Source organism: Equus przewalskii, chromosome 18 (genome assembly GCF_037783145.1).
Source record: "Equus przewalskii isolate Varuska chromosome 18, EquPr2, whole genome shotgun sequence".
NCBI lineage: Eukaryota > Metazoa > Chordata > Mammalia > Perissodactyla > Equidae > Equus > Equus przewalskii.
Genome location: NC_091848.1, coordinates 22115154 through 22128238, shown reverse-complemented (window position 1 = coordinate 22128238; position 13085 = coordinate 22115154).

Sequence of the window (13085 nt, the reverse complement as noted above, 5' to 3'; positions counted from 1 at the left end):
TCATTGTCGATAACAACCTCACAAATGCGACATATAACCAGAACAGTTGCTTTTCCTTTTCTGGATACTTTTTTTCATTTTTTTCTAATCCTAAAAAGCTTGACTAGATTAGTCTGGCTGCCAGCATAATTCAGGGACAAAAGCCTTAATTTAAGTATATATATAAAATGACTAAGTTAAGTGCATACAATTTCAGAAATAAAAAAATAATTTCCATATTGGTATCCACGCTGTCTATATTACATAATTAAAATGATATCATTAAAAACCCAAGAAGAATCACATGGTGCTATCTTTTTGTATTTCTTGATTTCTGTATGTTTAGACGGGTTACATCAATATCAGATTAACTAAACTTTTTATTTATTCTTTCTAGAGTATTTTGCAAACTTTTTTTTTGACATAGTAAAAACTGAAGAGAAACAAAAGCAGTCTTAGACAACTTTGTTTATCCAGACTTGCTAAGATGTTCAAAGATACTAGTCTATAAAAACCAGAAGCGGGGCTGGCCCAGTGGCGTAGTTGTTAAGTTCACGCACCCCAGTTCAGCGGCCTGGGGTTCGCAGGATTGATTTCCAGGCGCAGACCTACACACCACTCATCAAGCCAGGCTGTGGTAGTGACCCACATACAAAATAAAGGAAGATTGGCACAGACGTTAGCTCAGGGCCAATCTTCCTTACACACACACAAGCACACACAAAAACTAGAATGACAGAGGCTAGATAGTGAGGGAAATAGGAAGAGGTTGGTAAAAAGGTACGAGCTTTCAGCTATACAATGAAAAAGGTCTGAGGCTCTAATGCATAACCTGGTGACTATAGTTGATAACACTGTATTGAGTAATGGAAATTTGTTAGGAAAGCAGAACTTAAATGTTCTTATCAAAAAAAAGATAAATATGTGAGGTGATGATGTGTTCATTAAGTAGGTGGGAGGAATCCTGTCACAATGCATATATGTATCAAATCATCATGACGTACGCTTTCAATATCTTACAATTTTATTTCTCAATTATATCTCAATAAAGCTGGAAAAAAAAACACCAGAAGGGAAACCTCGCCTATAGCACTCTAGAACTTAATCAATGGCATGCTGTTAAATAATTAGTTAATATTCTGAACCTGCTTCTAAAGGGTTTTTATTGTAATATTGTATTTTGAAACATAGTTTTCAGGTACCTTTTAAAATTTCACGTAGTTATTTAATTTATACAGGACTGCCCATACTTGACTTTTAGAAAGTAAGATCTTCAACTCTGAAAGACCGTTGAAATATAAATATATATGTGTATGTACATGCAAAGGAAAACAATAATTAGCAAAATTCATTTCTAAGTGAAGAGTTTTTTCCAATCAGTTCTTTTAACTTCTTTATCTGTGAAACATAAAAATTTTACTCTTTAATAAAAATTTTGACTTTCAGGGATATAGAACACAAAAATAATTCAAAAGCCTCTTGCTATAGGTTAATCACTTGAAACAGAAGCTATAAAATTTGAGTTAATATTTCCTTTGATCAGCAGGATCACAGAGCGCAAACGACAGCTTCCTTGGTAAAGTGGGATTAATGATATTTGTTTACTTCATAACATGATTCTAAGGATCAAACAATATTACGACTTGAGAAGTGCTTTGTAAGCTACAGGGCATTCAACAAATTTAAGATGTTTTTAAAAAATAATTGTATCTAATTGAAAAATTATGCCTTATGCAAGGTATCATTTCTAACAGTGAGTTGGATGTCTAAGCACAGGTCCCACTTTGGAACCAGACATTTAACCAATGGGAAGTAGAGAGTCCTTCTGGTCCCCTCTCTGACACATTAACGACCTATGAGAAAAAGATCTACGCTTAGAGCCCTGGTGTGTCAAGTGGACAGTGTATTCACTAGGACAATTCTTAATTCAAAGAAAGTGGAAACCTGCCTCTGAAGAGGACAGATATCAAAGGTGCACTTTGCCAAGAGGGAAACTTTGAAATCTATCTATTTAAGATTAATCACTATTCTTTTAGTTAAGCTGTTGTCATCGCTAACTTGCCCTGAGTAGAAAATAATCTACACTTCCAACTAAGTTATTCATGGTCCAATTTGTTCTCAGAATACTATAATAGGCTTTGTGAAGATAAGTTTTATCATAGGGATTTAACATAGTGAGAAGCCAAGACAGAGAGGCCTTCAAACACAAAGAGCATATATGTATATAAACTGCTCGGTCCTCTCCCTCTCTCCTTCCACCCTCCCTTGTCCCTTTTCCCAAATGGACATTCACCCTTACTTAAAATCTAATTTTTACAAAGGATTCAGATGAAATGTCACCTCAACAACTTCACAGTACAACTGGTTTAGCTACTGCAGTTTTGCTTTGGAGCCATTTTCAACAGCGCTGGGGAAAGGGGAAAACTTTTGAGTAAAGTACCACTGGAAGAAGGAATGCTGTAAAGGGTTTTAAGAAAGAGAAACATTCAAAATCTTCCCTCTTGGCAGTTCCGTCTTGCTTGATGACCACATTTACATAGTGAGTTCGCAAGCTAGAATTCCCAAAGACAACTCTACTTTCCTGGAGAAAATAAAACTCCCAGGGTGGCATCCTGGAAAAAAACAAAAAGAAGGAAAAAGACAGAATCATTGATGATTTATGTACCTTATTTTTATTTTCCAAGCTTTAGATATCTTAACCTGTTGAAAATACATAAAGTTAATTCAGAGACACTATTAATTTGCTGTTTTTTCCTCTTTAGCTGTATAAGATCTAACTTTCCATGTTTATAATTTTTAACTCATTTGTACCCAAGTGAGCGTTATTGGTTCTTACTGTTACAAAGTAGCAAGAGACTTGAAGCCAGCACAGGTTCATCTTCATTCCAGATGGTGGGTGGTTTTTTTTTAAGGTCCCTTTTTCCCCCATTGTAAACAATTCAAGGCGCACACACAAAATTTCGTATTTAAAATACTAGGAAACTCTTTATCCATTAATGTATTGTAATAACTAGCTTCCCTTTTCTGTACATGTTTCATCTCTGTTGTACCTATTTTGTTGCAAGTCAGGCTATCTAATTTTCATATTTGTAACAAAGTACGTAAGAGGATAAAGATGCGTGGTTTATTAAGTATTTATATTCAAAACTTTTCTTTGATTAAAAATCCTACAAATCACACCAGAATTATGTAACAAACATACATTTTTATCTTTTTTTAACAAAGAAAATTTCCTTGAATTGTTTTTTAATGTGCTTTTAATGATTTCCAGCACTCACACCTCCTTCCTTGCTTTCCAAACTGTTTATACTGTCCCCAATAACACTCAGTGGAAAGCTGTCATTCCTGGCTAAATCCTTACTTAGGGTGAATGCTATGCCTCCGTGAGACAGGGTCAGGGGGTCAAAATCGATTTTGGAGGCCACCTGGAGAGTCCAGGCCATGAACTGACTCAAAAAATTTATATCAGAGCCGGAATAGTCCACCTCCCAGGGTCAGATCTGGCCTGACACTCCAACCACAGGCTGGGGCATGCTAGACCGAGCTCGCGGAGAGGCCAGAGTTGTTGACCCTGCTAGCTGACCTCTTCAAACTTCAGGAGAATTTTTTTGGCAGTTACCACGGTGACTGGGTACTCTAAAAGCTTATCCTTCTTACTGAAAGGAGGAAAAAAAATTAGGAAAAAAATATGTTAAAACCTACCTTGCAGAGATGCCTATCACAAAGTTAAAAAAATAAAAAAGTAAAAAATTGAGCAAGCTCTAAATTGTCTATGCCTTTGATATTAATTTCCACTGCTGTCCTAAAAAATTGGAATTTGTAAGGTCTTTTGAACGGCAAAATTTCACATTGGTAACAAATGCTGCTTTTTTCTTTTCTTTTCCTTTTTTTACCAATAGCTGACAATTTGAATAACGTATTAAAATACTTTTTAAACAATGTAATTTACTCACAAATTCTAATATCTGTCTGCTTTTCTTTGAGAGTAATCAGCTTTGAAACAAGATCCATCATAAACACCAATCTACTAGGGAAAAATACTGTAACTAAATAACCATTTTTGCGTCAAAAATACACTCAATATTTTTTTTTCCTGAGAGAAAAGTGTCCATTTTTGCTTGCCTTGAAATAATAAAATTAGGAGAAAAGCAAGGGGCCATTATCATTACTATATATTTTATTTTTTACCATTGACAATACAAATAATGTACACACCAAAAACAACATTGTAAAAATACTCTCTATATAACAAAGGAACACCGGGAGGGAAAAAGTCCAGTGTGCACTTTATTTCAGAGCAAAGTACATTTAAGCTAAAAAAAGCCATAGAATATTCTTCCACATTAATACCAAAGGGTATCTTGTCCTAAACTTCCACAACAATAGAAAGAATTATGAATTAAAATGTAATTCCCCATGCGGTAAACCTATGCACATTATAAAACTCTACTGGTTGATTTTGGGTGACAGATTGTAATACAAAATAATTTAAAATGTCTCCCGTATGTGACTTGAAATTAGTGGAGAATTGTAAAAACTTAGAAGTATAATATGTTTTAATCATCATAATACTTGCTTTTAAAAATGCCTGAGTACTTACAATGACTTTTTGTAAAGTAAAATCTTGACTCCTACTGTTGCTACTGCTCTGGTGCTCCTTTAATTTAATTTTCTCATCTACCTTTTACATGACCCAGGTCCCAGAAGTCTTGAAGGGACTTTCTCCAGCATCTGGGTGCCGTGGGTGTATGTGTGTGTGTGTGTGTGTGTGTGTGTGTGAGTATGAGCACGCACAAACTATCAAGCATTGGTGAGAGGAGGGTGCATTTGCATTTTAAAAAGCAGTGTCTATATAACAAAACAATGTCTTTGGTCTGAATATCATTTCTCATCTTGACTCTAAGCCAAGAAAAAAAAATGATGAATTACAGAAATGTAGTAACTGACACTCCAAAAATGAATACTGAAATTTCAGAGGAATGTTTTAACCTAATCTTGAACGTTCATTTTGCTGTGACCTATTTTCACTGTTTTGCAATCACCACTAAATTCCTAGAACAGAACGGACAGAAAACCAAGTATCTATTCATCTTAATTTTTAGAAAACAAAATATAATTCGGGATATAGTTTCCTTACTTGTCTTGTGTTCAAAACAGCCAGTGAAAGGGAAGATCAGAGATATATTTTGAGATGATTTTGCAGGTGATCCAATTGCACTTTGCTAAAACACAGGTCTTTCAAGTAGATAGTGTGGTTCTTGCCATTGCAAAATGGGCAACCAGGTTGATGAGTCACCATACCGGTGGTGCCAGCTCATTCTCTGTGATGAACTCTGACTGTCCTTCCCAGCCGGGAACTCTTGGCAAGTTTCCTTAAAGACCCGGAGGCTGGCAAAGCATGAGGAACTATCAAACAGGAAATGAGATCCTCCTTTGGTTTTGAAAGGAGATGATAGAAGTCTTAGAATGAGGCAAGCCAGGCCAGAATCTCCTAAACCACAAGCCTTATGCTGAGTGAAACATTATTTCTAAGTTGGATCTGAAAAGGAAGAGAAGTTAAAGTATAAGACAATGGTTCATTTGTAAACAAGAAAACAATGCCTCGGTTTCCTCTACTCAAATTTAGAATCTCTCCCAGGAAAAGACCAAAAATCCTTTGTCAGTCTTCTGCATACACTTTTACTAAAAGGACTGAAATAAATAGATATTTTATTCAGTAACCCATAGACTTGGATCTTCTTTTTTGTTGAAAATTCACAAACATGTTATAGAACTACAGAATTTAGGGACTGAGAGGGACCTAAGAGATTATCTAGTCCTATCTCTTTACTTTACGTGTGTCAAATCCGAAGCCCAGACACATGAACCGCCTTACGCAGACACTATTAGGTACATGCCTCAACTAGAACCTAGATGCTGCTCAGCATCTGGAGCCTAGTGTGTTCTCCACTACAATAGGCGGCCTCTTCCCTGGGGGAAAGAATATCAAAAGCCCTCATCAGTAGACGTATTCAGACTTATTCTGGGACCATGGTACGAAATGATTGTGAAACTCATTCAAGTTACACTTCCAGGAAACAACTTGAGGTAATACACAAGCAGAAATTCCACAAAATCAGGTAGTGAAACAATAAAATAGGTGCGGTAGGAAGCTGCAAAATTCTCAGGAACTTCTGTGTGATGGTAACAAGGGCATGTTGTTAATATTATTTCGCCAGTTAATTGTTTTTATTGATTTGTTATGGCTAATAAGCACCAATTGATTTTCTTTCAATCGGTACATAGTCTCCACTCTGCCAGGTTTGTAATTAAACACCGAGAGGCAGTGATTTGGGTGTTAATCTAAGTTTTCAGTGGTATGAAATAGTCTGTCCAAATAAGCATGAGCTATATAAGATATGATGGCTGCCAGTCCAGAAAGGGCTTAATCTGGTCTTTCTTTAACATTTCTCTAATTTACTTCATTTTTAACTTGTATCTATCAGGATCAGTGGATCCTGAAAATAAAGTAAAAAGAAGCCTGTAGAAAAATGTGGAATTCATTGCTGATACCCCAAACTGCCACTTGTCAACAGGATTCAGCCGGACCATTAACTCTCCATATCATGTATTTTCAGCGTGGCCCCCAAATTTCCCTTCTAACTTCTCATGGCATTTGGAAGAAGATTATGATTTAATTCTGAGAATTTGCCTCAGGGCCTCAGAGGAAGAAAGAGTAAGGGATAAGAATTTAAGGAGAGGAGAAAAAGTGCTAGGTATGCTGAGGGGCCAGTGGTTTCGCAGGGAAGGAGGCTGGTGTTTGGGAAGGTAGTGATATGAGATGAAGAGCTAAGGGCAGTAGTAGTCAGGTAATCCCTAACTCCCACCTAGAATTTCAAAGAAACGCTATATCCCCTCCATAGAGTCCAATGGCTGTTACTTAAGGGAGGCGTTTTTGGTACTAATCACACCTTAAATTTTTGGAGCAGGGAATGAAAAACTTCTCAGAGGTCGGCAACTCTCAGTCAAAGCTCCTGATGAAACTTAGCTACCTACGGCACACTGAGCAAGTGAGTCTATTTTTCTGCTTCTCAAAACACCTTAGGGGTCTCCCCTTGTCCCAGAAGCAGACTTCTCCACCAAAGGAGCAAGAGCTGTTAAGGGGAGCTTCCTGGAAGAAGAGAACTTTCTGATACACAAATATTTTTCTTTTTGGCATCAAGGAGAAGCCAGTGAGCTGAGTATGGAGAAGAAAGTCAATGCGGAATGGTGAGATTAAAGAGTGAGAACTTTCCACTTGGTTCTGAGCTCCATCCCCAGGACCAGACAGGCTATGCTCCAGGGGCAATGTGGGTGAAGAAAAAGCTGGCTGCCTTCCTCAGCTTCCAGCTTGCCTTAAGACTTTCCCAGAGCTGTTCCCTCAAGCTCTGCCCAAGTGGGCACAGCACTTTGTTCTAGAACTATCCACTGGACTGCTTGCAGAAGGGCACAGCCAGGGACAATGACCAGTGCCTGAGTGCTGCCAAGAGACGACCACTTGAAAAGAGGCCCACTCTTTTGACATCCTTCATAGGCTCCTTAGGAAATTGTTAAAGACAGAAATTTTGAAATTGAATCTTAACGATTGTCAAAAAAGAGGGGTGAGGCACAGCAGGTGCTCCACAGCAGATGCTCCGGCAGCTCCACCCATGGGACAAGCCAGCCGCTGACCACCACATCCACCAGGCCAACAAGAAGAAGGAAACCCAGGCGCAAAAAGGTCAACATTTCCCCTTGAGAGTGAGGGCCCTGCCCTGAGCATTTGAGAGTCACCCACAAATACAAACACAAAAGAAAAAGGAAACAAAACAAAACAAAAATCTTCTAAATTCAGGGTCTCCGTCCGGGGGTGCTCAAATGAATTGTGGGCCCAAGAACACAAACTTTCGTGAGGGATGATGGATGAAGGTTGAGGGTTGGGTGGCAGGATTTAAGGCCTTCTCTCCCCCTGGTGTCTCTTACACTTAATCACCCACGTGGGACAGCACAACGAACCGTGGTCTGGCAATGAGGCCAGGAAGGATCTCCGGAGAAAGGCGGAGTTTTGTGGGAGAAGAAACCAGTTTCTCCCCTGGATCCCACGGCTGGTGTGCTGGAGCGACTGCAGTGGGATTAATGTTCCTTTTCCTTCTACTCCCTGCCTGGGCCACGTCTAAATGAGAAGCAGCCCACAGCATCATGCTCTCCCCCCACCAATTTCCTCATCCCCAAACTCAAGTGCCCGAGAGTGAAACTTCACGAAAAGTTATTGCCAGTAACAAATTTGGGCTGACAAATCGTCGATCATTGTGCCTTCAACATGCTGCATGGCTTTCAGGCAATAAAGAAGCAGACACACGAAGGGCTGCCAGCAGGGTGAGCAGGGTGCAGGCCACAGCCCAGGCCGCAGTTTTCGGGTTGTACCCCACCCCGCCCCCAATCCCAGCCGCACGCAGTTCCCCAAAGAGGGAACGCGTTCTGCGCGGGGCCTTCGGGGCGCCCACCAAGCCGCTCCAGCCCCTTCTCCCTTTCTTCTTGTCACTCACACAGACTGCAGGAGGAGCCTCTCCCCTCCCTCTCCTCGGATTAACCCTTCTGGGTGCGCGTGTCTAAGGTCCCAAACGCCCGTGATTTACAGTCCTGTTACCCGAGTTTTCTTTTGTTTGAAATCCTGGGCCGGCAAGACCTTGGACGTCTAGTTACTTCTGCCTGTCTGTATCCTGCGACAGAGAAAATTATTAGGAGTTGACACTCAAGATAAATAATGATGTTTTTACCTGTGGATGCAATGGAAGAATGTGTGCATATTAAATAATTTCAGAACTTAAGATAAATCTGAAAAAGATGTTTCAAAGTGTTTGTAGGTTAGCACCTCTATAACCACCCCCCCACACACACACACACATTCACAAGAGTGTCCTTTAATTTGTTTTTTACATTTTGGACTCACTCTGTATTTCGAATTTAGGAGCAAGTTTAAACACACACATTGATCTAAATATGAGTTTTTTGTGTAAGATATGATTTCTTGCATGGTTTACAAATCCAGTTTCCCAACCACAAGGCTTCAGATTAAATTCTCAGTCACAGCCCTCCTAGGAGGCTTATTTAACCAGAGAAGTTTGGGTTCACAATTTAATTCACTCTTCCACTTTCTCCAACCTGAATTTTGGGATTTCTGCATTTAAATACAATACAGCACTTGAATTAAAGTTGTTCTTGTTAAACTGAAGGCTTTTCTCATTCCCCTGAACTCTGTAAATGAACTGCACTGTCACATAATCGATAGGAAAAACTCAGCTGTCACAGATCCTAAGCAACCCCTTGCCACAGAAATAACACGATCTGGCATTTCTGAGTTTGAAAAATGTGCTGTTTGGATGACAGGAGACCAGAGCTACCCAGATGGCTTAAATGTCGGGGTCTCTATAAACTGCTGAGGACCGACCTGCTGAGATGGGTCAAGATATTGCGAATAGGCTTCTCTCCTGGTTAGAGACCAGGTGCTCCCTTTTTTCTTCCATAAACAAGTAATGTGCGTATTGGGATCAGGGATTCAAAGCTATTTCTAAGCTTACCTAAGTTTGCTCTCATAGAGTTTATAACAGAATTTCAAATTAGGTGTTTAACTCCTGAAACCAATGAGCAATCCAGATTTGGATTTGGGAGTTGAAATCTGAAACTAAATGTCCAACAAGTTCAAAACCTATCCTTTGAATTCCTCGTTCACTCCCATCCACATGATCAGGATTTCTGCAGTATAGAAATCCTGCAGCTCAAAAGCGACTGAATGGCATCTGATCATAAATAACGGGAAGCCATAAATCTCCAGAAAGCTGTTTCTCTGCCTCGATGTCACTGTCTCTTGTTGCACTCTTGGCCTTGTCTCTACAATCTGCCACACACAAACGCTGCCATATCATGGAGAGAGCATGAAGAAGATGTAATCCTTCCTTATCTGTATTCTCTCCCCTTTTATCTATGATATACTACTCTGTACTGTTAGCTCAGTGACTTGTTTTACCTCGGGCATTTCTCTAAAAAAGTAGTACTGGGCGAACTACTGTGGAATCTACCCCACTTGGTAGATTAGATTATGTGATAAACATGTTAACTTATCTCAGAAGAACCTTGCAAAGAAGCCTCATGACCTTGGCATACTACAAATCATTTGCCCACCAAAGGTGAAAGGTAGTCTGATTCATGCATTTGCTTTGTCAGTAAGTGGATGTATTAAATATTACAGTTGCCCTTAGCCTACCTAAACATTCTATATAAGGAAGAGTGCTAGCGGGGAGCAGACGATAGCAAGCTAGGTGAGACAAATTCAGTTTATAACTTCAAAGCATGAATGCGTAAAACTTGTCTTTTCTAAAACTAAAGCGGTTGGAGCCTGCATTTCCCACATCTACCATCGCTAAGATCCTTGGGATGAACTAAGAAAGACCACCTCTAATTAGTTCATTTGTCATCAGAGAACCACTGCATCAAGCCAGGTATTTTGCTCCTATTCAACTCTAGAAGAAAATGGGACAACGTGAGCTATTATAAAAAGCTCAGCATTCAGTGCCAACATTTCAAATTGGCCTCATTTTGTAAGATCTCAGAAGCCCCCAACTCATTCAGACTATGTCTTGGCTCCAATCAGGACTGTTAACACAGTAGAGTTTATCCATTATCATAGTTCACGGGCTTCTCCATAGCTGCAAGTTGACATTTGGAACCTGTGTCATGCAGAAAGGGTGAAAACCCGTCGAGGAACGGAGTCACTAATTTCCGAAGTACTGTCATGGGTGGGTGGGGGTAGGGGCAAAGGGGAGGGGGAAGGGAAAGAACTAGGCACGCAATAACCAGGCTGGGAGTAACTGAGCTCTGCCGTTCATCAAGGGCAGGTGACCGACGGAAAGAGTTCTCTTCTTGGATCCTTGATCAGTATGTGAATTTACCTTATTTACATTTATGGGAAATGACTGATCCAATCCCAGCCCTGTACACTGAAGAGTCTTATTTTTTTAAGAAATATGGTGCATTAAATTATCTTGTCCTTGATTCCCTAGACATAAACACCCAAGGTCAATACCACAAATATGAGGATTTACCTGAATTCTTAATCACACAATGCAGAGATATAATACACTGGATACAGGAGATGTGCTGGACAACCTCAGAGTATATGGCTCTAAAATTCTAAGTTGTTCATTTCTCTTTATACTTGCATACACCTCCCCCTCCACCAGGAAATATTTCTTTCCCTCACTCTCAGCAATCTAAACTTAAGAGTGCACAAACCATGAACTGGAGGTAACTGTTCATTTGCAGTACTATTTACGAAACACTTCTCTTTTTTTTCTCCTTGGGCAATCCAGCCTGAGGGACTGAGCAATGCACTATGCTGCTACTCCATCAGGTCTGAGAGAAAAGGTGGGGGTTGCAAGAGCACCTTCACCACTGCAATGGTCTGGCTGCCTGCACCTGCTTTCTCATCCAGTTCCCGGAGCTCACTCTCAGCTTAATTTTACAAACATATCTGGGTTCCCATTTATCTGTTAAAATGGCCCAGGGTGTTTGCCAGGAGTATTGTGCCACCACCGCTGGCGCATTTTTCTCTTCTGTCTAATGTCTGTCATTACGCAAAGCATTTTAAAAAGCTAATTTCCAATCCTGAAAATATACTCTTACTACAGAAGTCATTACATTAGCATAACAAGCACCAAGTTCCAAGGTGGTAATTTGGTTACAGATCTGAAATCCTTCCTGTTCCATCAGATCCACGTCAAGGTATGATGTTGCCCAGTGGCAACTAGGATCCGGGTCAGCGGGTCCCCAGCTTAAGGGAAGTTCTGTTGGGGTGAACAGTTGGTCCTTGGGGACTCAAAGTGAGGTAAAAGTTTCAAGTTTCACCTGGCCAAGTTGGGACATTTCTTAAAGAGCCAAGATGCCTCCATCTCTTTTTCCTTCCTCTTGCTGTACCTTTCTTTCCCTGACCACCAAGAAAATATGTCTTTCTTTCCTCGACCACCAAGAAAAATGATATTCTTCCACAGGTGTCTCTTTGGACTTGGACAAATATCAGGACTTGTCTCACAGGCAATACAAGCACTTCTGGGTCATTTTCTTGGGGGTGGGGTTTGGGAAATCCGACCCCATCTGCCCTGTCAGTGATGGAGGTACAGATTAGCTGCCACGCTGCCGAGGCCCAGTGGTGGTGGTGGTAAGGGTCAGTAAGGTTGAGATGTATTCAGATGTTAATTTACACCTAAAAAGACTGAATGCAGTCACCCACATGGGGGGGTGACAGGAGTTTCTCCTGAATACTGGCCTTGAGTGCTTCCTTGGGAAGGAAGAAAGTTGAAATAGAGGGGGAAAGTCGTCTAAAAGTTATAGGAGCAGGAAGAAGGGAAGGAGCAGGGACCGCCTTGACGGGTCAAAGGAAATTTATTTAGCCACCAGTTGTAAATCTATTTTCAACTTTTCCTTTTCAGTGTAGTTTTAAGGTACAATGGACAGGCGGTAATTTCCTCTTTGCTAAAATATTTGTAAATTGTCTATCGAATCCAAAAAATATTGATGCGGAAATAAGGATGAGGAATTAGCCTCATTTTTCTGCCATTGGGATGGGTTTCCTTATTTTGCATAGTACCTCACGAGGAACTAAGAAAGAAAAACCTTCCACATTCCAACACTGCCTTTAACCTCAAACATAGTAAAGCGTTCATTCAGTCCCCAGGACCACACTGAGGCATTAATTAGGCTGATGAAATCCATCGAAATGTATGAATTCGGCATAATCAAGTTTCTACCACAGACTATCGTTAAGGACTACGTGAGCAGCTGGGAGAACAGAAAGGACTGTTAGAGTTAAGTCATGCGTGTAATTGAGTATATTTAACATAACCATTTTAACGATCAGTGATTAAAAGTGCATCTTACTCAAATGGTATATCCTCTGCAATTTGTTCATATCAACTCGATAACATTCTCCAAACGAAAAAGTAGGGATACAAATTTCTAAACAAGATCTTTTTTGAGTTTGGGGGAAAAAGCGGGAAAGTGAACCAGAAGGAAAAAACAAGTGGCTTTTGCATGCAAACAGCTACACTAGTGTGATA